Source organism: Ursus americanus, chromosome 29 (assembly GCF_024610735.1).
Source record: "Ursus americanus isolate L20-20 chromosome 29, mUrsAme1.1.p, whole genome shotgun sequence".
Classification (NCBI taxonomy): domain Eukaryota; kingdom Metazoa; phylum Chordata; class Mammalia; order Carnivora; family Ursidae; genus Ursus; species Ursus americanus.
The window spans coordinates 20,436,298-20,463,721 of record NC_142155.1 but is presented as its reverse complement, the minus strand read 5'-3'; the positions used below and the strand labels follow the sequence as shown (position 1 = coordinate 20,463,721).

Genomic DNA, 27,424 nt, shown 5'->3' with positions numbered 1-27,424 from the left:
AATTATTGTTGCCTGTGGTGTATATGACCCCTAGATTTCTGTTCTCAATTGGTATTTTGTATCAGTAGAGGACGATGTAGAAGAAAGCCTTTATATTAAGGAATAAAAACAGTGATATGCTAGTGCTGCAGTAAACAACCTATTGCTAAGTGAAAGTGGTGGTAGCGTTTGAATAAATAACATGAACAGGGGCTGCCTGGGTGGCTCAGTCGGTTAAGCATCTGCCTTCAGCTCAGGTCATGATTCCAGGGTCCTGGGATTGACTCCCACATTGGGCTCCTTGCTCAGTGGGGAGCCTACTTCTCCCTCTGCCTGTCGCTCCCCATCCTTGTGTGCACTCTCTCTCTTTGTCAAATAAATAAAATCTTTAAAAATCAAAACCAAAAAGATGATAAGTGCTCTTCAGTGGATTTGTTGGAAGTGTTACACTTTATGACAACATCTTAAACATACGTGTTTTGGTAGGGGACTTGCACATCCCACTTAACATCAATGAGTTGATCATCCAGACAGAAAATCAACAAGGGAACAGTGGCTTCGAATAACAAATTGAACCAGATGGATCTAGCAGATATATTCAGAACATTCCGTCCCCAAACAACAGAATACACATTCTTTTCAAGTGCACATGGGATATTCTTAAGAATAGGTCACATGTTAGACCACAAAACAAGTTTCAACAAATTCCAGAAGATTGAAATTGTATCATGCATTTTCGGTCACCACAACAGTATGAAATTAGAAACCAGTCACAAGAAAACTTGGGAAAGAACACAAATACACGGAGTTTAAATAACATGCTGCTAAATAATAAATGAGCCAACCGAGAAGTCAAAGAGGAAACCAAAAGATACATGGAAACGAATGAAAATACAATGGCAAGATTTTGGAGAGGCAACAAAAGCAGTTCTAAGAGGGAGGATAATAGCAATATAGACCTATCTATAGGCCTACCTATAGAAGCAATATAGGCTTCTATATAGCAATGTAGAAGCAAGGAAAACCACAAAGAACCTAACGTTACACCTAAAGGAGCTGGGAAAAGAAGAACAAACAAAACTCAAAATCAGTAAAAGGAAGGAAATAAGATTAGAGTAGAAATAAATGAAATAGAGATTAAAGAAACAATAGAATAGATCAGTGAAACCAGGAGTTGGTTCTTTTGAAGAGATCAACAAAATTGATAAACCTTTAGCCAGACTCATCAAAAAAAAAAAAAAAAGTACTCATATAAAATCAGAAATGGGAGAGGAGAAATAATAGCTGATACCACAGAAATATAAAGGATAATGAAAGAATATTATGAAAAATTATATGCCAGCAAATTAGACAACCAAGAAGAAATGGATAAATTCCTAGAAATATTTAACCTTCCAAAACTGGATCAGGAAGAAAATGAAAATTTGAGCAGACTGATTACTAGCAATGTAATTGAATTGGTAATCAAAAATCTTCCAACAAACAAAAGTTCAGGAGCAGATGGCTTCACGGCAAATTCTACCAAATATTTAAAGAAGAGTTTATACGTATTCTTCTCAAACTGTTCCAAGAAATAGAAGGGGAGGGAAAGCTTCCAAATTCATTCTGTGAAGTCAGCATTACCCCGATAGCAAAAAATACTGCAAACATAGATGCAAAAATCTTGAACAGAATATTAGCAAACTAAATTCAGCAATCCATTAAAAAAATCATTAACCATGATCAAATGGGATTTCTTCCAGGCATGCAAGGGTGGTTCAGTATTCACAAATTGATCGGTATGATAAGGCACATCAATAAGAGGGTAAAAATTTTATGATCATTTCAATAGATGTAGAAAAAGCATTTGACAAAGTACAACGTCCATTCATGATAAAAAAAACTCTCAACAAAATAGGTTTAGAGGGAATGTACCTCAACATACTATAGGCCATATATGAAAAACCCACAGCTAACATCATACTCCATGGTGAAAAACTGAGAGGTTTTTCCCTGAGATCAGGGATGGAACAAGGGTGTCCACTCTCGTGCCTTTATTTAACGCATTAGTGGAAGTCCTAGACACAGTAGTCTGACAAGAAAAAAGAAAAGAGATCCAAATTGGTAAGGAAAAAGTCAAACTTACACTATCTGCAGATGACATGATACTATATATAGAAAATCTGAAAGACTCCACTGAAAACTACTAGAACTGACAAATGAATTCAGTAGGGTCACAGATTACACAATTAACATATAGAAATCTTACATTTTTTTAAAAGATTTTATTTATTTCAGAGAGAGAGAGAGAGCAAGCATGAGTGGGGGGAGGGGGAGAGGGAGAAGCAGATTCCCTGCTGAGCAAGGAGCCTGATGCAGAGGACCCTGGGATCGTGACCTGAGCTGAAGGCAGACGCTTAACCGACTTAGCCACCCAGGCACTCCGAAACCTTGCATCTCTACACACTAATAATGAAGTAGCAGAAAGAGAAATTAAGAAAACAGTTCTGAGTTCTGTTTATAATTGCACCAAAATGCTGATATAGCTGAGTTATATGTATTTCGGTAACCCCAGTCAGTAATAAAAAATATTTATACCAGAAAATATTCCACTTTTTAACTCCAAAGGGAAGATTGGCCTATACTTTTGGCTATAATCAGTATAGCTTAAAAACAGCTACATCACATAACCTTGAAGTTCTGAATCAAGTAAAAAAGAGGTATTTGAAAAAACATGCAAATTGAATAGAATGCTTAGGAATAAACTTAACCAAGGAAGTGAAAGAAGTATACTCTGAAAACTGTGAAACACTAATAAGAGAACTTGAAGATGATACTAACAAAGGGAAAGAAAGATATTCCATGTTCATGGATTGGGAGAACCAATATTGTTAAAATGTCCATACCGCCCAGAGCAATCTACAGATTTAATGCAATCCCTATCAAAACACCAACAGTATTTTTCACAGAACTGGAGCAAATAATCCTAAAATTTGTATGGAACCACAAAAGAGCCCAAATAGCCAAAGCACTCTTAAAAAAGAACAAAACTGGTGGTATCACAGTCTCAAATTTCAAGGTAGACTATAAAGCTCTAGTACTCAAAACAGTATGGTCCTGGCATAGAAATATAAAACAGATCAATGGAACAGAATAGAGTCCAGAAATAAACTCATGCTTTGGTGATCAATTAATCTATAATCTATGACTAAGGAGGTAAGAATATACAATGGGAAGAAGTCTTTTCAACAAATGGTGTTGGGAAAACTGGACAGCTACATGCAAAAGAATGAAAATGACCACTTTCTTACATCATAATAACTCAGAATGGATTAAGGACCTAAAAGCGAGACCTGAAGCCATAAAAATCCTGGAAGGAAACATAGACATTATTAGTCTCTTGGACATCAGCTATAGGAACATTTTGCTAGACATGTTTCCTTTGGCAAGGCAAACAAAAGCAAAATTAAACTGTTGGGACTACTTCAAAATAAAAAGCTTTTCCACAGTAAACGAAACATCAACAAAACTAAAAGCCTACTACTGATTGAGAAAAGATATTTGCAGATGATGTATCGGATAAGGAGTTAATATCCAAATGTATTAAGAACTTGCTACTGCTCAATACTAAAAAAACCAGTCTGATAAAAAATGGACAAAGCATCTGAATAAACATTTTTCCAAAGAAGACATACAGTTGGCCAAAGACATGTGAAAAGATGCCCAACATCACTCATCACTCAGGGAAATACAAATCAAAACCACAATGAGATACCACCTTACAGCTGTCAGAATGGCTGAAATCAAAAAGACAAGAAAGAAATATTGGCAAGGATGTGGAGAAAAAGGAACCCTTTTGTCTGTTGGTGGGAATTCAAAGTTGTGCAGTCACTGTGGAAAACAGTATGGAGGTTACTCAAAAGTTAAAAATAGAACTACCGTATGACCCAGCAATTCCACTACTGGGGGTATTTACACAAAGAATTTGAAAATGCTAATTCAAAAAGATATATGGACCCCTATGTTTATTGCAGCATTATTTATAATAGCCAAAATATGGAAGTAATCCAAGTGTCCATCAACAGATGAACGGATAAGAAGATGTGTGTGTGGACACACAGAGAGAGAGAGAGGGAGAGGAATATTACTCAGCTATAAAGAATGAAATCTTGCCATTTGCAACAACATAGTTGGATCTAGAGGGCATAATCTAAGTGAAATAAGTCAGAGAAAGATACCATAGGATTTCTCTCGTGGAATTTAAGGAATAAAAGAAGAGACAAAAAGGCAGACTCTTAAATACAGAGAACAAATTGGTGGTTACCAGAGGGGAGGTCAGTGGGGGATGGGTGAAATAGGTGAAGCAGATTAAGAGTACACTTGTCAAGATGAGCACTGAGTAATGTATAGAATTGTTGAATTATTATATTGTACACCTGAAACTAGTATAACACTGCATGTTAACTATACTTGAATAAAAATGCATTTTGCAGTATTGTTGCCTTTTAAAATGAGTCTAGTTTTTTAAAATAACATTGTGGTACTTGATGCAGAAGAGAACTTTAAATTTGTGGTGTGGCTCTTTTTAGGCCATACTGATCACAGTAGAAGCATAGGCCAAGCTTTTCTTTTGAGTTAAAAATTATAATATTTTCTTGTTTAAATAATTTTTATTATTGACTGGGGTTACCTAAATATGTATAATTCAACTCTTTCAGCATTTGGGAAGACTAAAATATTAACTGGTTTTATTGATAAGGCAGTTTATGAAAACACCTAGTGTAATAGGTGTTTACTAACTGTTAATATTCTTCTTCCTTCCCTAATTCTATATTTTTCACTTCAGAAACATTAACTTTACTGAGGATTTTTTAAAAATAGTTTCTTTAGTTGTTTGTGACTTAACTTGGGCCCTAATCTATTTATAGATGAAGATATAGTATCTTTCACTACTGTAAATCTCTGTGGCAGACACTAATGTTTGCCTACTAGTTGGCCATTCCCCTTGTTTTATTATTACTGGTCTTTTTTCACGCATTTTCTCTGCTGACACATTTTGTACAGCACTTCTTTGTATGAATCAGCTGTATACTTTTCAGGACTTTGGGCATCCCTATTTCTCATTTACTAAATGCTAGTAGTGGCTCTCCCAGTTCCCATGACAACCAAAAATATCATGCATTTCAGAAAGCTTCTGGAGTGTTGGTGCCAACCCTGTGCTGATTTGGTAGTTTTCCTTCTCTTTTACAAATTGTTAATCTGTGCACATGATATAATAATTGTGGCTGAAAAATGTGAGAAGTTGTTTGGGTGCTTCTGAAAGAAAGTTTTTTTCTTTTTTTTTTTTCTCCCCTCCCCTCCCCCCCCTCCTTCCTTCCTTCCTTCCTTCCTTCCTTCCTTCCTTCCTTCCTTCCTTCCTTCTTTCAGATTTTATTTATTTGTCAGAGAGCACAAGCAGGGGGAGCTACAGGTAGAGGGAAAAACAGGCTCCCCACTGAGCAGAGAGCCTAATGTGGGACTTGATCCCAGGGCCCTGGGATCATGACCTGAGCCGAAGGCAGATGTTTAACTGACTGAGCCACCCAGGCGTCCCATAAAAGAAAGTTTTTCTTGCCAATAAAAATGAGCACATGCCTATTTGCTGTTCAGTTTATCTTTCTAATAATGCAATGTGCAAAGAAGGATATGTGCAGTTTTTTGCAAATTTTATAATTTGTTTTGTGCAGAAGGTGGAAGCTCTAAATATACTGAGATTAAAGACAAGCGCTTTAAGTTCCTAAGTTAGTAACACTTCCATTTTTTCAGCAAATTGCGTTTAAGTTTTGTACCTTGTTGGTAAAAAAAAAATAAAGCATATGAACTTTGAGTTTTTTTCTCTTTTTTTCACTCCAGCTCATTCTTTCCGCCCTCCAAAGTAACTTTAAAGGGGCGCATGGGTGGCTTAGTCGGTTGAGCATCCGACTCTTGATCTAAGCTCAGGTCTTGATCTGAGGGGTGGTGAGTTCAAGTCGTGAATTAGGGTCCATGCTACTTAAAACAGAACAAAACAAAAACAAAGTAACTTAAAAAAATGAATGTTTTACAATTTTGAAATAATTACATACTTAAAAAAAGTTGCAAGTAAAACAATAGCTTTTTGCCACAGCCATTTGAGAATAAGTTTCCAGCCTGATGTCTCATTACCCCTAGTACTTTAGGTTGTAATTTCTATAAACAGATGTTCTCCCATAACCACAGTTCAACTTTGAAAATAAGCAAATTAGCATCAATACATGAGTGCCATCTAATCCTCAGACCGCATCCAAGTTTCACAGTTGTCTCAATTACATGCTTTATTTCAGAAGGGTACGGTCTTCTATCACATGTGTTACTTAGTAATTTTTTTTAGTCTCCTTCAGTCTGGAGCGGGTTCTTAGTTTCTGTTGGACTTTCGTGACGTTTTTTCCTTTTGAAGGAAATAGGCTAGTTATATTGTAGCACATCTCAGTTGGGATTTGTTTGATGTTTCTGCATGTGAAGATTCCAATTACACATCTTGAGCAGGAATGTCATAAACGTGATGGTATGTTCTATTTATTGCATCCTGTTAGGTGACACATGATTTTGATTCATCTCAATTCTGATTGAGTTAATGACCGTTTATTTACCCATTCTATTGTTGAGAGACATTTAGGTTTTGTTTGCTTTTTCTGGTTATTACTAATACAGCTGCTCTGAACATTCTAGGACATTTTTGGCAAACACATTTCTGTTGGTTATATGCCTAGGAATGGAATTGTAGGTTGCGTAGGGTGTGTCCATTGTTCACTTTAGTGGATTCTGACTTACTCTTGATGAATTTGTCCTGATTGCTGGTGGGTTGTAGAGAGCTCTGGCCTCAGTGTCTTTGACTTGTAGAGGAGGAACGGTGCCTTGTTTTAGGCAGTACTTGGCTTTCTCATGGGTGGGTCAGCACCGAGTCTGGTTGAGAGGTTGCTCAGAGAGCTGCTTGCTTTATAGAGCAGGAGAGTGGATGGAGTTTATGCCCAGGAACCTGTCCTGACAGTTGTGCAAGGGAGCCAGAAGGAAGGGAAGGAGTTTCTCCTAGGGCTATGGTAAAGGAGAAATCTAAACCTTGCTGTGGTCTGTTTATTACCATTCTTTCCAGTGGGGAAGGTTTATTTTTTTTTTTTTTATTTTTTTTCCATTGGGGAAGGTCTGACCTGATAAATTTCAGCCTTAAAATGAAAATATTCTAGTAGGATGAGAAAAATGGACTTAAAGGTGGGGAAGAAAAAGGCATTTTAGTTAGGAGTAAGGATGAAATAGATGGTGGTGGGGGAAGTCTAAGTTGATAGAGGAGTTTTATGCCAGATGATATTTGAAAGCTTGCTCTCAACTTGTAATCACATGAATTTTTAAAAAAAGATTTTAGTATTTATTTATTTATTTGTTGGGGGGGGCACAAACGGGGAGCGGCAGACGGAGGGAGAAGCAGGCTCCCCACTGAGCAGGGAGCCCAATGTGGGGCTCGATCCCAGGACCCTGGGATCATGATCTGAGCCGAAGGCAGCGACTTAACTGATGAACCACTCGGGCGTCCCTGTGATCACATGAATTTTATGATCACTTATCTAGTTTGGCTTTTGAACATGCTCTAGGACATGTAAATGGTCATTACCTTCTGATTTGATAAGAACTCTTATATCCTACTGATCCTTTGAGAGTTAGCTGTGGCCCCACCCTTCTAGGAAGCCTCTAAGTATATCTCTTTTGTGCTCCAGCAGTCTGCACACTACCAAACTATGGTGAAATTATTCTCATTATGTGTTTTTCCTCTCAACTAAAATGTAAGCTCTTTGAGAGTAGGGGCTCTTGTCTTAATTAAATTTGTTAGTGTAGCATGTAGCAAGTAACCAGTAATGTTTTATTGAACTGGTAGATAATAATAGCTTCCACTTGTGTGTAGTTTACTACTCGCTACCTCACTGGACCCTCACCACAGACCTCTGAGATGGGGACTACTGTCTGCATTATACAGTGAGGAAAATGTAGCTCCAAGAGCCTGAGTAGTTGGTCCAGGGTTATGTTGGCTAGTAATTGCTGGAGCTATAACTGGATTTCAGGTTTTCTAAATGTAATTTTTAGAATCTTTTGATGGTAACTGTATCTTTATAAGGAGTTAGATTATTGGGGACTTAGATTTTTAAAAGCTGAGGAAATACTAAAAATTATATTAGGATCGAATTACAGAACAGGCAGAAAGGTTGAATTAGGAGCTGAGTTGCAATAAATTGATGACCAGTTAGGGAAAAGAATGAGGGAAAGATACATTTCTTTGCCTCATATAACAGTTTTAGAAGCTTTGGTCATTTTTGTTTTCAGTTAATAGCTTATTTTTTTTTAAATAACTTTGTTTACACACATATTGTTTTGGGTACTAGGGACACAGTACTTAACAATATAGATGATATTTTTTTAAAAATAAAGCTTTTATTGTAGTGGAGGTAGACAATTAGCAAAGAAATAAATAATAACTATATTATATCTAACATGAAGGAGCCAGCCGAACAAATACAGAGGAAAGTGTGTTTCAGGCAGGAGAGAATCTTGGCATTTTTGCGGGATAAAAAAGGCCAGTGTGACTGGAGTGTAGTGAGCCAGCAGAGGGTAGAACAAGATAGGCCTGCAATGACTAGATATAGGACTTTGGATAAACCAGGTGGATAGTTTGATTTTTAACCCAATGTAGTAGAAAACCATTGGATGGTTTTGAACGAGGGAGTGATACGATGTGATTATGTATTAAATAGATTATTGTGGCTTCTGCTTGAAAAGCACTTTGAAGGGTAAGGAAGAATGGAAGCATGAAGACTAGTTGAGAAGTTTATCACGTCTAGATGGTGGCTTGAAATGTGTGGTTGCAGTGATAACTGAGAGAAGTCAGTGGATTTCAGTGTTTTTTTTTTTTTTTAAAGATTTTATTTATTTATTTGACAGAGATAGAGACAGCCAGCGAGAGAGGGAACACAAGCAGGGGGAGTGGGAGAGGAAGAAGCAGGCTCATAGCGGAGGAGCCTGATGTGGGGCTTGATCCCATAACGCCGGGATCACGCCCTGAGCCGAAGGCAGACGCTTAACCGCTGTGCCACCCAGGCGCCCCTGGATTTCAGTGTTTTTGAATGGATTTTGAAGTAGGGCTGACATGACAGAATGGGTGTGAGAGAAAAAGAGGAATCAAGATAATCATAATAATGATAGCTGGAACTGAATTTAATATTTGCCAGGTGCATTTCTAAATGCTTTATGTGAATTAACGTATTTCGTCTTCATGGTAACTGTGTCAGGTGGGTGCCATTATTATTTGGAGGCTTATGACATCTCTGCACAGGTAGTGAGGAGCAGAGGATTTGAATCCGTGTGATTGGACTTTGGAGTCTCTATTCTGGACTACTGTTACACTGCCCAGACTTTTGGCCTAAATAACTGATTAGAGGGTGATGCCTTTTACCAAGATGGGGAGGCCTGTGAGAGAAGTACATAAAATAAAACCAAGCGTTCTGTTTTGACCAGGTCAAGAGGGGGGGATGCTTCTTAGTCATCCAGTTGGAGATGGCAACTATGAAGTTAGTTTTGAAGTCTGGCTTTCTGGGGAGTTGAAGGTGAGGCCATGAGATTCTGTGAGATCACACAGGAGAGAGTGGCTCGTCAGTGGAGAACCAAGGAAGGTCCACAACTGGGCACGAGTTTCCATATACCTTCACTCTGTGTCATGAAGCAGTGGAATATGCTTTGTTTCTTTTTGAAAAATGGTACAGCTTCTTAAATTGTAGCTGAATTTCCTTGAAGTAAATTCTCTTTTTTCTGGCATAGTGTGACTGATTTTGCTTTCTCTTTGTGAGATTCACCATTAGAAGGTGCTGGTACAAATTAAAAACACAGACTTTTGGAAAATATTATTTACACACTTCTAATTCAGATATAGAAGGAAGGACTGTGATAAGTTCCTAAGGAAATAACAGCCGGCAAATAAGCAGCTCTTTCTCGAAGTCACAGAGACAAAGATTTCTTTCTTTGGAAAGGATTTTTTTTTTTCACATTTTTAGAATACTAGTTAAGTTTGTGGCTCGCCATGTATTTGTTGCTTTGGAAAAATGTTCTTTATAAGCACTTGATCAAGTAATTTTTATTTCTAAAGAGCTTACAATCCTCTTAAATCTTTTATCCTCTTTTAAAAAGCTGTGTCAGTTCAGTTTCTTAAATTGTGGTTAAATATAATGAATTTTCTTGAATGGTTACTTAATTTGTAATCACATAAGAATTTTTGTCTGTCTTGTGTCTTAATTAGTTGATTTCCTTGGGTTTTAGATTGATTACTGTGTCTTTTCTAATATTACTTCCTGGTTATTTAATGTCGTTTTAAGGCGATTGCAATGAATCAATCAGTGCTGCAGCTAATGCTTCACCTACACCTTTATTTAGTATCTGACACCAGTCCGTTTATTCTCTCATGGTACTGATCTGCAGGAAACAAAACATTACAGTTGAAAGCCATGAAACTAATGGAAAGAATCATTTTGTGGGAGAAAATAAACCTCCTCCTCCTATTTTGAGACACACTGGTTGACTGAGGATACTAACCTGAACTTGATCCTTGCTCCGTTTGTGAGTTATTGGTTTGTTAAAACTTATATAATGTCTAGCTTACAATGCTGTCCACTCAACAAGCATTTCTTTAACATGTGTCAGGTTTACTATATAGTGCCCAGGGTAGTATGGGAGGTGGGACAGTTATGAGACGGGACTTCGACCCTCAAGATTCCTTCTTACCTAGGAGGGGGAGCTAAGATGTACAGGAAAGACTCAATGACTAGGTTGAAAATGGGGATTGGTCTGAGAGCTGTGTCACCTCAACTCAGGGAACTTTGAGAAAAGATGGAGTTGACATTGGCTTTAAGTGATTTGCTAAAGGGAGATGAACAATTTTTGCAGAGAGTAGTAGAGCTAAATGATTGGGGTGCTGAAATAATGCCTACGCTGTGTTTGGAGACTGGTTAGTGGTTTGTTTGCTTGGATTTAATGTCTGTGAAGAATAGTAGAAGATCAAATTGTGACAGTGGGTATCACCGGGCTAATGAGTTTGAGTGTTATCTGTATGCTAGCAGTTTCCAGACTTTTTGATTGTGCTCCGTTAGTTAAAATATCACACGTCTTTATGTACAGATGTAGACATTAGAAAATGGTTTTAAAAAAGAATTAGAAGAAATTAGGAATAGATACTTAATATATATTTCTTTCCCCATCTGAGTAGGTCATCTTGCATATATCTATTTTGGAAACCATTATAAAACTTCTGGTATTACCATTGGAGATCTATTTTAGCAATAGGGTTGTGAGACAGAGCTGTTTGGGAAAGAAAATGATTTTGGTGTTGGGTGTGTTTAATTTCTTGGATTAGTAGAACATTCTAGTAAATCTGGGTTGAAAAATTAGAAAAGTGCTTGGAGATTAAGACATAGATTTGGGAGTTACCCACATGGTTGTGAAATTGGAATCTCAACTAGTGGATGCCATTTTTTAAGGAGTAAAGAATAAAGAGAGAAGAGGACCAAATACCAGACTATTTCAGAGTTGGGTATGGGGATCAGTCAGGCTCAATGAATTGGAATACCACAAATGAGCAAGTCAGTCTTCGCATCTTTTTCCATATGTGTTTTACTTTAGAAAATGAGGCTTTTGGCACCATTCACAGAATAGGATTCAGTGACAGTTACTTTCTTGGTTTAGTGAAATATTGTAGGTTTTTGATAGAAAGGTTTATTCATTGAGAAAAATCAGTAATGTATGTGAAAGTACTTTAAAATTTTCAAAGTGCTAATAATTTTTTAGGTATTCATTTGAAGGGGTTAGTTCTTGTGAAGAATAATATTTTAAGGGGTTTTGATTTTACCTTTTATTTCTCCCTATAGTGCTTAGTACACTTTTGCGTTTTGTGTATATGGAAATTATTAGTGGCGAGAATTGTAATGATTCACTTATTTCAAGTTTTCTTTGCTTTTTAGTTGCCGGCCAGTGTTAATGGTACGTATACATAGAATTTTTAGAGCAGGAAAGGATTTTAGAGTTGTGTGGTAATCATTTGTGTGTTTTCTTGCCCTTATTTTTGGCAGCTAAAATGCAGACTCTAGGTTTATAGATATCAGTGGACATGCTTGTCCTATTCTGTATGGTAGTGCTTTAGTGCAATGCTTTCTTACTATGAGAGGCTCTCAGTACATACCAGTTATGTCTCTTCATTTTGCCCATGGACGTGTGGCCCCAGAAAATTTGAATGGTTTACCAGAATTCACTCAGCTAGTTAGTAAAGGACCCAGGTCTCACAAACCTCCTTAAGTCCAGTGCCCTTCCTTCCTTTTTGCTACATTTTATTGCTTCTTCCCAGGCCCAAATACCTCTGCCCCTCTCCTGCTATCTCTGATTTGCCCCCAGTAAGTGTATTCATTACATGTTTTATTTTATTTTTGAAGACTTATTTATTTGACAGAGAGAGAGCGAGAGAGAGTGCACGCATAAGCAGGGAGAGCAGCAGGCTTACTGCTGAGCCGGGAGCCCGACTCGAGGCTCGATCCCAGGACCCTGGGATCGTGACCTGAGCCGAAGGCAGACGCTTAACCGATTGAACCACCCAGGCACCCCTACATGTTTTAAATGTAGGGTTCACTGTAAAGATTGAGCCATATTCAACTTCTCCATGGTGGGGCTTGTGCTATATCCAGCTTAATTATCTCTGATGCCTAGCACAGTGCTTTGTGCGGAGTATGTGTCAGGACCTGACGAAGTACCTTGTGAGAACTGCATGTTTGCATTTTTCCAGATTTGTTGAGAAAACTAAAGTTAAACGAGGTTGCACTTGAATGTACTGTTTATAAAAGAGTGAAATCTTGATAATGTGTGAAGTGCAACTGTGTATGACCTCAAAATATTTCCGAAGAACTACTGCAGTTGTCTGTAGTAGTTAAAATTGTTACTCTTTTGACAGTTTTCCTCTGGAGTATGTAAGATGTGAATTTTATATTTTGTTTAGAAACTATCATGATGCAACATAATCCAGGCTTAAACTCTTGCTACCTTGAGAATAGCAACTTCCTTCTTCATGGTTGGACTAACCCTCTAGAGTAATTCTTAGATTACTGTTTTTGTGGTCACCTTGTGTCCCTTGTGCATCCTACCCACCCCCAATCACAGAAAAGATCCCTCTTTATAAACACTTCTGTTCTTCAGATCATTTATCTTATTTAAGAATTATAGTTAACCATTTTAAGGCTGTAACCAAGATTGGCTAGAAAATGCTTAGTACTTTATATATCATTTATGGTTTATTTACTTATTTTTTTCGCTGAACTGCACTGCTTTTATTGATACCTGAGTGCACCGAAATACAGATTTTTATCCCTGTTATTTGTGATGAGAAAATATCAGCAGATTCTGTTGCTAGGGAACAGCTAAATACTGAAATAGTTTTTTTTTTGGGGGGGGTACTTGTAAATTCACATCTTTGACAGTTCTGCTCTCAGAGCAAAAATGTATTCAGTCACTACAAAGAAAGATGCATCACCTGTTTTCCAATTTTTTTATTATAAAGTATTTTTATTTTTTATGTAAGTTTTTATTTTAATTCCAGTTAGTTAACATACAATGTTATCTTAATTTGGTTTTCCAATTTCAAAGTTACACAGGGGAGCTAGAATAATGAAAAATACTTGAGGATTGATTAGATGTTGTGAGTGTAATTTGTAACAGTGACTGGACATTGAAAAGTAATGACTAGACATTTTTGAATTTTAGTGTTCTTAAAGGTTTCTGATTCATCATTAATGAAAGAAAGAATAAGAATGGGAGGGAGATATACATAAACACATACACACAGGACACAGAGGATTTAAAACAAAGAAAAATATTATATTAATTAAGCCAACTTTGGGGCACCTGGGTGGCTCAGTTGGTGAAGCATCTGCCTTTGGCTCAGGTCATGATCCCAGGGTCCTGGGATCGAGCCCCAAGTCAGGCTCTCTGCTCAGCAGGGAGCCTGCTTCTCCCTCTTCCTCTGCCTGCTGCTCCCCCTGCTTGTGCGCGTGTGCTCTTTCTCTGTCTCTCTGTCTCTGTGTCAAATAAGTAAAATCTTTAAAAAAAGAAAAAGAATTAAACCAACTTTGTTTCATGGAAATAGGATTGGCCACATCCTACATTAAATTGCCCAGGTCTGCTCTTTTACCTATAACACTTAATATATATGCCAGAGAAAAGAAATACTAAAAAGAAGTATTTGTTTATAATTAGGTTGGCTTTCTTTTATAACCAGCTGTCGTTTAATTTTGTCATAGTTATATAATGTTTAGAAAAATATTTTTACTCAGATTTAGTTCAGTAAGTTTTCTTGAGTATTCACTTTTGACCAGGCACAAACACCCTGGTGACAGGTGCGCTCAAGCTTTCAGGGTCCTTAGAAGGCGTGAGAGGGGGCAGCAGTGAGAGAGAGATGTACATGGTTCTCCTGCACTGTGGTCAGTAAAAGCACAAGTACAGAGCTAGCGTAGAAAAGAGAGTGATGAATTTAGTGTGGGGATCCCAGAGAGGGCTTCAAAGAAGTCATCAGCTTTGATCTGGGTTTTGCAGAGCTCTTTCTTAGCTACGAACAGTTCCCTCATCTTGTCTTTTTTGGGGAATAGGGCTAGATAGGTGATGATGAATAAGACCACTGTTATTTGTCTTCATTTTTGAGTTCCCTCTTTGTTTCTTCCTTGTCCGTACCCGTGGCTGGTAACAAGCCCTGGCATTTCTCCTCCTGCCCACTCCATTCAGGCAGGTGAGTACTGTCCATATACCAATTTCTAATTCTGTGCCTTCAATTTTCACTGCTTGTCTGTTTAATTGCACACATATATTTGAGGAACTTGTCAGGGAGTGCAGAATCCATCTTCTGATTTATATGCATTGTGAATCTTGTGCCTCAGAAATAAAAATCTTATTAAGGCTTTACATCTTTATCCAAGTGGCACAGAACCCTGTGAACTCAAGCAGGCAGGGTATATATGAACATTGGGGTGGTGCAGGAAATGGTATCTCGAATGTTTAGGGGAGTAATGTGTAAGTTCAAAACAAAAATAAAAAGAGCAAATGAAAATTGTCCTAGACTAGTTGATATTAAAAATAATCAAGGAATGATAGAATTGAGAGTAACTAAATGCACAGGTTTGGTTTCCCCTAAATTTTTAAGGAGGCATTAAGAGTAGGAATAAATGTTTTATGAACCTCTTGCTGTTTCTATAAAATCTTTTATTTTTTATCATTTTATACTTTTAGGGTACATTTTAAAACATGATATTAGCTGAGTTTGTGTTTTCATACCTGCATTTTTAATGAGAAACCTATAGCGTTATGAAACTTTAGTAATATGGAAAGCATTGAAGCTCTGATATAAAAAAAATTACAGCTGTACTTTGTGAAATTATGATTTTGTCCATATACAAGATTATATTTGTTGAGTTGCAAAACAGTTAGGTGAACAATGTCAGTGAGTTTACTAAATTGAGGTATGAATGAGGTAATGATCTAGAAAATAGAGAACTGAAACTGGAAGAAGATAGAGAAGACGGATTTCTTTCTCATAAATTTGAAAACAGAAGAGCAAGCAAGATTGCTAACCAGCTATGCTATCTTCAGTAATTGTTCCATAAGAAAATTCACAGTTATCACATTGACTATTAAAGGCTTAAATAATGGAAAGAAGATAAAATAATATTCAATCTTTAAGGAAAAAGAAAAAAACAAACTAATACAGCTTTGAATTTTGACAGGGCAGCTGTAATCCCAAAGAAAGAGCATACAATTTGCATTTATAGTCTTTTATTCCAAGTAGTTTAAAGCTTTGTAAGTACATTTTCATTAATCCTTCAGACTACTTTTGAGTTTTGTTTAAAATATTAAGAAGGAAATCATCTTTACTTCTTGAGGATGGCTGGAAAAAATTGTGTATTGAAAGTCATAGAAATTACTTCTTTACCTTGATAGCTTCAATATTTTATGTGTTTCTACTCTCATTTCTTAACACTTTGACTAAGGAACATATTCCTCAGCAAATATTTATCGGTTGCACACCGTAGGTTAGGCTTAAGGCAGTGTACACGTGTGTGTGCATGGGCACGCATGCACACACACACACACACACATGCTTTGAAGCTGTATTTTCCCCTTCAGCTTCATGTGGTGCTGAATTATTCTTTTTAGGTCAAGAGCTTCTGAACTTTAATTATTTTAGCTGGAGAACTGGCCTGCTGGGTTATGGTGATTGTGGTAGTGGTGATGGAGGCAGGTTTCTAATTTTTTTTTAAGCACTTACTGTATGCCAGACACCATTTCATGTGTTATATGCATTGCCAATTTAATCCTGTTAGTAGTATTATGAGGTGGTTATTAGCCTGGTTTTTGCAGATGAGGAAACTGAGGCCTTAAAAAGTTGACTAACTTATCCAAGATCCCAGTGCTAGTTAGCTGCTGAGCCATAATTTCAGGCCAGTCCTTGTGAATCCATAGTTTTCTGCTCATGATCTTTAATGGCTCTTTAAAATCTCTTTGTGGGAGGTGGCACAAATAAGATTCTTTTTTTCCTTTTCTTCTTGGATGAGTGTTAATGAGCATAAATGTGTCAGTCAGCACCTTAATACAGAGTAATGGTAGAATTAGGAATTTACCAGTTAGAAATATCTTGAGCCAGTAAATATCTTAAACTACTAAAGTCGGAGTTATTTTTCCCACCTACCTTGAAATAGGTGTTTGCGTACCATGCTGCAGTGGCATAACAGCATCAGGGTGTATTTCTTAAATCCTCTTCTACTTTCCCTCACAATTACTGTCTCTCACTTGCAAGGACACATGACTGCTTAGCTTGGGTTTTCTTTTCTTTGTTACGAAGGTCAGCTCCTTCTGCTCCTCTTCATCAGAGGAGCAAGAGGTGCAAATGTTTTCTCAGAATTGTTATCTCTTATTATTCTTCCTTAGCAAATTCTGTTTGTCTTTGGCCAGAACTGTGTCTCATGGTCTTCTTTGTTTGGGAGGGCAAATATTTTATTTTTTCAGTCCCTTTTGATAGAGACGGGCAAAGAAGTAGGGGGTTGATTGAGTTAGCCAGCCTACGTGTTTGCCACAAGGTTGGTCAGCTTTGCTGAATTTCGGTGAGATGGAACTGAATAATATTGCGTGATGGCAAAATGATCACCATTGTAAGTTTAGTCGCTGTATATGGTTACAGTTTTTTTTCTCTTAGGATGAGAACTTTACGCTCTACTCTCTTAGGGAAGAGGACTTTATAAATGTGTACCCAGTAGGCATGAGCTGTATTCTGCAGTGGATGGTAGTATGCAGAGATGGTAGTGTTGCCGATGACTAACTGGAACATACCTTTATGTTTGGGTAAATGGGCTAGTGATCTTCAAGTTGGGAAGAAAGGAGAGGCTTTGGTGGAAAAGGAACTTGGAATTTATTTTTGTGAGAAACTGAATTGAGAGCAACTAAAATCAAGAATGCGCTGCATCCTTGTGTACCTTGTGTGTATCACTGGCTCAGGAATAAATTGCTAGCCAGTCTTTTTCCGTGTTTTTAGTGGGTGTTTTTGAAATGAACATGTAGGCCTTGTTTTTAGTGTTTGAATCACTAAATCCAGTTTATTAGTCTCTTGAGTGATGGAGTGAGGGTAAGTCACACTATCTGGTTACTCTTGGGAATGGATTGGCGCTGATTCTGCTCTCACGTCCCAAGTCACCAAGTATGGCAGTGGAAGGTAGCAAGGGAAGGTAGAAAAACACCCTGTTTGCTCACCATTGTACAGGAAGGGTCTGCAGAGAGTGGAGGATGTCGCAGCAAATGCAAGATTATTGTTTCATTCACTCTGTTGGGTTTGGGCGTTGGCAGGTGACAAGGTAGCCCTTACCTGTATAAGTTATCCTTCACTTTAAAAAATAAGTTCCCTTCTTTATGATTCTTTTATATTAGATTGTTGTGTTGAATGAGGCCCCTTAATTCATTGTTGTTTTAGAACAGGCACTTTGTAGTGTCTTTGATGTGTGTGTGTGTATGTGTGTGTGTGTGTATGTGACAGAGAGAGAGAGAGAGAGAATATGATATATTTTATACCAGCTTAATCTTGGATGCAAAAACTTAGGTAGCTCTTCCTAATTGTTAAACTCTGTATCCTGACTCCCACTTTCCCTGCCCATCCTATAACCTATCCACCCCATGTCTTATATGCCCTATATTGATCTTGTCACTTTACATAGTCCATGAACTTTCAACTCTGTGTCTTGTGTCTTTGCTTCCCTTGTTCATATTTTTTCTTAATTTTTTTATTGTGATAAAATACACATGATATAATGTCTTAACCATTTTTAAGTGTGCAGTATAGTGGTATTATAAGTACATTCATGCTGTTGTGCAATCATTTACCACCATCCATTTTCAGAACTCTCTATATCTTGCAAAACTGAAACTGTACCCATTAAACAATAACTTCCCATAATCCCCAGCTCCCAGTCCCTGGCAGCCACCATCTACTTCCTTTTTCTGTTTTCCTCTCCTTCCCCCCATCCCTCAGCCTCTGGCAACCACCATTCTCCTCTCTGTCATTTGAATTGCACTTAAAAAACTTAAAAAAAAAAAAAAAAAGATTCTGCATAAAAGTGAGACTATTCAATATTTGCCTTTTGGTTCCTGGCTTATTCATTTAGCATAATGCCTCAGGGGTCATCCATGTTGTTGTAGATGGCTGGATTCACTTCTTTTTTTAAGGTTGAATAATATTTCATTGTGTGTATGTATACACCCTCCCCCCCACATTTTCTTTGTCCATTCATCTGTCAAGAGACATTCATGTTGTTTCCTTGTCTTTGCTATTATGAATAATGCTGCAGGGAACATGGGAGTGCAGATATATTTTCAGAATGGTGAGTTTATTTCTTTTTTCTTTGAATGTGTGTGTGTGTGTGTGTGTGTTTTCTTTCTCCAAGTTTTTATTTAAATTCCAGTTAGTTGGGGCGCCTGGGTGGCTCAGTTGGTGAAGCATCTGCCTTCAGCTTAGGTCATGATCCCAGGGTCCTGGGATTGAGCCCCAAGTCAGGCTCCCTGCTCAGCGGGGAGCCTGCTTCTCCCTCTCCTTCCCGCTCTCTCTCACTGTCTTTCTCTTTCTCTCAAGTAAATACAATCTTTAAAAAATAATAATAAATTCCAGGTAGTTAACATACTGTGTAATACTAGTTTTGGGTGTAGAATCTAGTGATTCTTACGTACTTACGTAAGACACCTGGTGCTCATTACAACAATTGCAGTCCTTAATGCCCATCACCTACTTAGCCCATCCCCTGCCCACCTCCCCTCCAGTAGCCTTCAGTTTGTTCTCTTTAGTTAAGAGTCTGTATCTTAGTTTGCCAGACCTCCCCCCATGTTCATCTGTTTTGTTTCTTAAATTCCACATATGAGTGAAATCATATGATATTTGTCTTTCTCTATTTTGCTTTGCATAATACTCTCTAGCTCCATCCATATCATTGCAAATGGCGAGATATTCTTTCTTATGGCTGAGTAATATTCCATTTTACACACACACACCTTTATCCATTCATCAGTTGATCAACATTTGGGCTCTTTCCATGATTTGACTAATGCTGATAATGCTGCTGTAAATATCAGGGTGCATGGCTGCATCTATCCCTTTGAATTATTTTTGTATTTTTTTGGTTCAATACCTAGTAGTGTCATTGCTGGATTTTGGGTAGTTCTATTTTTAACTTGTTTTCCAGAGTTTGCATTCCCACCAACAGTGTCAGAGGGCTCCCTTTTCTGAATGTGTCTTTGAACAAACAGTAGTTAGACTACCTGTCTTCTTTATAAGATTTTACAAGAAAACTTCTAATATATTCTTTGGAAATGTACTTTTCTTTTTTGGTTTAACTCTTTAGTCTTATTTCTAGTTGTATGTTTCTTTCCTTTTTCTTTAAAAAAAAATTTTTTTTTATTATGTTAATCACCATACAGTACATCCCTGGTTTCTGATGTAAAGTTCGATGATTCATTAGTTGCGTATAACACCCAGTGCACCATGCAATACGTGCCCTCCTTAGTACCCATCACCAGCCTATCCCATTCCCCACCCCCCCTCCCCTCTGAAGCCCTCAGTTTGTTTCTCAGAGTCCATAGTCTCTCATGCTTCATTCCCCCTACTGATTACTCCCCCTTTCTTTATCCCTTTCTTCCCCTACCGATCTTCCTAGTTCTTATGTTCCATAGATGAGAGAAATCATATGATAATTGTCTTCTCTGCTTGACTTATTTCACTTAGCATTATCTCCTCCAGTGCCGTCCATGTTGCAGCAACTGTTGAGAACTCGTTCTTTCTTTTTTTTTTTTTTTTCAAAGATTTTATTTATTTATTTGACAGAGAGAGACAAGAGACAGCCAGCAGGAGAGGGAACACAGGCAGGGGGAGTGGGAGAGGAAGAAGCAGGCTCCCAGCGGAGGAGCCTGATGTGGGGCTCGATCCTAGGACCCTGGGATCACTCCCTGAGCCGAAGGCAGATGCTTAACACCTGAGCCACCCAGGCGCCCCGGAACTCATTCATTCTGATAGCTGAGTAATATTCCATTGTATATATGGACCACAACTTCTTAATCAGTCATCTGTTGAAGGGCATCTCGGTTCCTTCCACGATTTAGCTATTGTGGACAATGCTGCTATGAACATTGGGGTGCATATGGCCCTTCTCTTCACTATGTCTGTATCTTTGGGGTAAATACCCAGTTGTTTCTTTCCTTTTTCTTGTATCTTTTTTTTACTTTGTTTTAGTGATAAATCAAGGCATGGCATGAGGAAGTGGGAAGGTGAGGTGGTGAAGAATTAGTAAATAACACTTAGTTTTTAGTTGAGTAAAATGAAACGTCTATGTTAATTTAATGAGAATAATGTGAGAAGTATAGGAAAAATTGTTCACTGCGTTTAGTTTAAGGAATTACTGTAGGGTTTTGTATCTTACCATATTTTTTTGGGGATTCTATTGCATTAATTTGTGTATGTGTCTGTCCTGTATCAGACTTTTCCATGATTTTCTTTATGTCCTTATTGTTTCCTAGTATAGTATTTGGTGTATAGGTGGTACTTGGAGATGTTCGTTGGCCTGAACGTTGTCTCTGTTTTCCTCAACTATTTCTTAAATTTTCCTTGAAAAAAATATTAATATATACAGTATAGTATATATTAACATATCAATATATATCGAGTATATAATTAAATGACAGTTTATCTTAGTAAGTATATTGTTAGTATTTCTCTTTTTTTTAAGGATTTTATTTATTTGAGAAAGAGTTGAGAAAGAGAGCGCGCGCAAGCGCGAGCACAAGTAGGGTAGAGGGAGAAGCAGGCTTCCCACTAACCAGGGAGCCCAACGTGTGGCTCGATCCCAGAACTCTGGGATCATTACCTGAGCGGAATGCAGACGCCCAACCGACTGAGCCACCCAGGTGCCCCCAGTAAATTGTTAATATTTCTTAAAAGAAATATTAGGGGCACCTGGCCGATGTGGTCAGTAGAGCATGTGACTCTTGATCTTGAGGTTGTGAGTTTGAGCCTCACATTGGGTGTAGAGATTACTTAAAAATAAAACCTTAAAAAAAAAATCAACATAATAAGACCTGCTCTGGTTGGGGTGCAGGGGTGGAGAGTTGCCAAGTTACCAGTATTGCTAAGTTACCAGTATTGCTTTATAATTTTAAGTGTGGCACAGTTAAAGTATGCTCTTCAGTTAAGGTGGTAAACAAGATGTGATTTTGCAGACAAAATTGCATAATAAATACTGTGAAAATAAATTAAGAATGTGGGGTAAATTGAGAAGTCGAAGATTTTATTGCACTTTTGTAAAGGTATAAAGGAAGAAGGAAAGTCATAGTTTATAAGCCACAATATATTTTAAATTATTGAAGATGTAATTGACTTTTGAAGATATTGCAATTTCATAAATGGGGAAATTGTAATTGGTTCTGATTTGCATGGGAAGTGAATGTCTAGTGAGAAAAGCCCCCATGTACTGATTTTGCAGCTGTGGAAACCCACGTGGGTTCTTTTTCTGTTCCAGTGGTGAACCACAGTTGTATTTCTTATTGCTTGATCATAACTTTTCTTTTTTATTGTGTTTTGTGGCCAAATATAATTTATGTTTCCTCCTCCTGAAGTTGTAATGCCTGTGTCTACGATTGCTGAAAGTACATAATGCATGAGTGATTTTTTTAAAAAACCTATGAGTGGTCCTTGTTATTGGGCTAGCCAACAGTTTGACATTTATTTTGCCTCCAGTAAGTTCTCAACTTCTGAGAATACTATATATTTGAACTCATCATTTTATTTAGAAAAAGTCAGTATTAAGTGGAAGGTTTTAAGTATCTTTTAAAAATATGATCATGGCACTTTTAAGGTTTCATATTATAGTGCCAGATGATTCAGCTACATTCTTGGTTGGTTGTTTATTATGTTATTGGAATACTTCAACACATTTTAAACTTAATTCATAATTCAGTGTTGTACATTAATATATGGTCCAGTGTATAAACACATATACATTTACATATACTCTTCAGTTTTATTTTTTAAACTTTTTCACTCATGACTCTGCTAGTTTGTCACAATATTATGGTAAGAAAGATTAACAACTTCTGGGAAAATGGAGCTAACAACTTCTGGGAAAGTGGAAAAACAGCTAGGTAGTTTAATTAATTAATTAAAAGATTTATTTATTTGAGAGAGAGTGTAAGCAAGCCCACAGAGGGAGAGGGAGAAGCAGACTCCCCACTTAGCAGGGAGCCTGACGTGGGGCTCAATCCCAGGACCCCAGGATCATGACCTGAGCTGAAGGCAGCCACTTAACCAACTGAGCTATCCAGGCCCCTCAGTTGGTAGTTTAATTTAAAGTAGCTTAGGCCTAGGGATGCCTGGGTGCCTCAGTTGGTTAAGCGGCTGCCTTCAGCTCAGGTCATGATCACAGGGTCCTGGGATTGAGTCCCGCACGGGGTTCCTTGCTCAGCAGGGAGCCTGCTTCTCCCCCTGCCTTCTGTTCCCCTGCTTGTGCTCTCTCTCTCTGACAAATAAATAAATAAAATCTTAAAAAAAAAACCAAAACAACAAGTAGCTTAGGCCTATTGGACAAACTTTATCTTGAGTTAAGACAGTGTCTATTATGTAAATATGTAATTTTTTACTAAAGAAACATCCAAATGTTGATTGTATTTTACTTATGGTAGAGAACACTTTGAGAGTTAGGAGAAATTTGAGTGTCATAGTTTAGATTATATAGCCTTGCTGTTTCTACTGTAAGCTTGCTAATAGAAAAGTGTACTGTCCTTTATATGCATTGCAGGCTATTTTCTCTTTCTGGGTCATCTTCTGGAAATTGTTAAAACTCCTGTTCCCAGGTGTGTGTGTCCCTAAGGGAACAATGTCAGTTATCTTTTTTGCTCTTATTAGTCTGTTTGCTTTAACTGTGCTTAGTATTTCTCTTTAAGGCCATCCTTGGCATCTGAGGCATTGAAACTGACATTTTGTTAAGAAATGTCTCACAATGGGGCCTCCTTTTCAGCAGCTGGGCCCCAATTCACTTAAGAATCCCTCACTCCTGGTTTCATACTCTTGTTTTTTAAGGATCAGATATACTTTTCCCATGGCTCTCAAACAGAATAGAAGCTATTTGAAATAAGAGTATAGGTTTTTTGACTTGTTAAAGATTTGTAGTGTACTCTTGGAGATGACTATAGTGAAGACTGGAATTACATATGGCCACATTATACCTTGGGTTAGTAATAGATGCATGTTATTTTTTTTTAATGTTTATGAGCTCTGTTTTTTCTTTTTAGTAGTTGTTTCTCTTGTTTTCTTTTTATGATTGAGACTGTGCTTTTTGCTAGTATTATGTCTGCATTTTTTTTTAAAAGATTTTATTTATTCATTCGACAGAGATAGAGACAGCCAGTGAGAGAGGGAACACAAGCAGGGGGAGTGGGAGAGGAAGAAGCAGGCTCATAGCAGAGGAGCCTGATGTGGGGCTTAATCTCATAACGCGGGGATCATGCCCTGAGCCAAGGCAGACGCCCAACCGCTGTGCCACTCAGGCGCCCCTATGTTTGCATTTTTAAACCGACTTTATTGAGGTATAAATTACATACATGAAATTCACCAATTTTAAGTGTACAGTTGGATGACATATGTATGTGATTTTATAACCATCATCACAATCAAGATATGTAACATTTACATCACCCCCCCCCCCAAAATTCCCTGTGCCATTTAGCAGTGAATCCCCTCCTCCCATGCCTGGCTCTGGGCAGACATTCATCTGCTTTTTATAATGATAATTTTGTCTGGTTTTAGGATTTCATATCAATTGAATCATACAGAATATAGTCTTCTGTGTTTGCCTTTTTTTTTTTTTTTTGGTCTTCATTATGTTTTTAATATTCATGTATTGGAAATCATGATGGAAATACATGTCATTTCATGTAGTGGAAATTTTTTTAATTTTTATTTTTTTATTGCTGTGTAGTCTGTTGTGTGAATGCACCAGAGTTTGTTTATCTCATCCCCACTTGATGGATATTTAGATTGTTTCTAGTTTTTGGCTATTAAGAATAAAACTGCTGTGAACATGTGGATAAATACCTATGAGTGGTATTACTGGGCTGTATGGTTAAGTAGGTTTAAGGTATGTTCAGTTTTATGAGGAGCTTTTAAACTATTTTGAAATTGCCTAGACTCTTTTGCATTCCTGTCAGTAGTATACGAGTTCCAGTTACTTAAAACCTTGCCAGAAGTTGGTGTTGTCAAGAGTTTTAAATTTCAGCCATTCTAGTTGTTGCATGATGATGTCTCATTGTTTTTTAAATTTATCTAATGACTAACGGCGCTGAACATCTTTTCAGTCCTTAAAATTTGTGATTCATGTATCTTCATTGGTAAAATGTCTTGTTCATATTATTTTCCCATTTTAGAAATTGGGTTGTTTGTTTTGTTATTGGGTTTTTATGAGTTTTTTTATATAGTCTACAGATAAGTTGTTATGTGTGTATATATACAACTCTATGTACATAGAATTGTGTGTATACATAATTATATATATACAAACTATCCGTATATAAATGTGTGCATGTATATGTGCATTTTGCAAATATTTTCTCCTAGTTTGGACTTGGCTTTTTATTGCTTTCATAGTATCTTCTGAAGAGCAGGTTTTGATGAATTCCCTTTTTTCAGGTTTTTCTTTAATGGTTTATTTTCCACCTAGGAAATATTTGCCTAACTCAAGAACACAGAATTTCTCCTATGTTATCTTTTTTTTTTTTTTTAAAGATTTTATTTATTTATTCGACAGAGATAGAGACAGCCAGTGAGAGAGGGAAAACAAGCAGGGGGAGTGGGAGAGGAAGAAGCAGGCTCATAGCGGAGGAGCCTGATGTGGGGCTCAATCCCATAACGCCGGGATCATGCCCTGAGCCGAAGGCAGACGCTTAACCGCTGTGCCACCCAGGCGCCCCTCTCCTATATTATCTTTTATGAATTTTATAGTTTTAACGTTTATTTAGCCTCTGTGATCCATTTTGAGTTAATTTTAAGGTATGGTGTAAGGTAAGGGTCAGCTTTCACTTTTTTCCATATTGATTTCCAACACCACTAGTAATATTTTCTAGGTTAAATGACCTAATCTAGTTAAATGACCTTGAAATATGGGGATCAAGAGTTAGAAACTTCCAGTTATAAAATAAGTCACAGAGATGAAAAGCACAGCAAAGGGAATATTGTCAGTATTATTGTAATAACGGTGTATGGTGACTGATGGTGACCATACTTACTATAGTGAGAAAAAAAATTGTCTTGGCTCATCTGTGTTTCTGAATTTTCCATATATATTTTAGAATTGCTTGTTGATCTCTACAAAAATGTCTGCCAGAATTTTGATTGGGATTGCATCAAATCTGTAGAACAATTTGGAGAGAATTGATATCTTAATGGTATTGAGTCTTTTAATCCACAAACATGGCATGTATTTAATTTATTAAGGTCTTTTAAATTTTTTCTCAGCAATGTTTTGTAGTTTTCAGTGTAGAGGTTTTTACGTATTTTAATTTATTTCTTAGTATATTATGTTTTTACTCCTTTAATAAATTGCATTATAATTTTTCATTGTCATTTTTTGTTGAGAGTATAGAAATAGAATTGATTTTAAAATACTTTGCATCTTGCGGTTTTGCTAAACTCACTGATTAATTTTAGTAGACTCTTGGTAGGTTCTTCAGTATTTTCTACATGGATTCCCATATAGTCTGTGAATAAGGACAGTTTTACTTCTTTCCTTCCAGTTTGTATGCCTTGTATTTATTTTTCTTGCCTATTACACTGGCTACGATTTCTAGTACAGTGTTAAGTAGAAGTGGTGAGAGTGGGCATCCTTGTATTCCTGATCTTAGGGGGAACATTTAGTTTTATAGTCTTATGTATGAGATTAGCTGTAAATTTTTCATAGATGTCATTTTATCAGGTTAAGAAAGCTTCCTTCTCTTCCCACTTTGCTGATTTTGGGGGGTGGGAGTGATTATGGGTGTTGAACTTTGTCTAATGGTGTGAACATTTATTCATTTTTTGAGATGATCATATGGTTTTAAAATATTTGTTTAGTCTCCTGATCTGGTTGGTTGTTTTTTTAAATCTTAAATCAATCTTGGATTCCTGGAATAAACCTACTGTGTCAAGGTGCCTTATTTTTTAAAAATACATTGCTGAATTTTGCTTCATTGCTCATGAGAGATAATGGTCTGGCTTTTTTTTTTTTTTTTTTTTTAAACATCTATCTGATTTTGGTATCAGGTTAGTGCTGGCCTTATAAAATGAATGGCGAAATGTTTCCTCTTCTTCTATGCAGTTTATATAACAGTGTAGTATAAAACATACAACTTAATTATTTTATATGTGGAATTATATAAATAATCTTCAACTTTTTCTCTTTTCCCTTAAAATAGATCTTACCTAAGTTTGTGTTATAAGCTGGTCTAATATTTTATAATTAAAAATTACTATTTTAATATTAAGTTTTCTAAGAGCATATGGAAAAAACTCTGATTTAAAAAATAGTTATGCTAATAATCTTAGGACAGTAGGCCTTTTTGTAGAAAATCTTGAAAAATGTGGAAAGTGTAGGAATATATGACAACAAAAGATTTATGTAGTTATATTCTGGGTAATAAGGTATTTAACATTTGTAATCCATTGTCTTAACATTATTTCATAAGCATTTTCTCAAAATACAATGTTTACTAACACCATTTTATTAATTTATTTATAGATTTTATTTATTTATTTGACAGAGAGTGCACACACAAGTAGAACAGCAGGCAGAGGGAGAAGGCAGGCTCCTCA

At 36.9% G+C, this 27,424-nt stretch overlaps 1 protein-coding gene across 2 annotated transcripts in view; it reads left to right on the top strand.

The window, feature by feature from the left end:
* The window catches only part of PRIM2 (DNA primase subunit 2), a 307,763-nt gene that overhangs the window by 62,831 nt on the left and 217,508 nt on the right, over nucleotides 1-27,424 (top strand). The window lies entirely within an intron of this gene.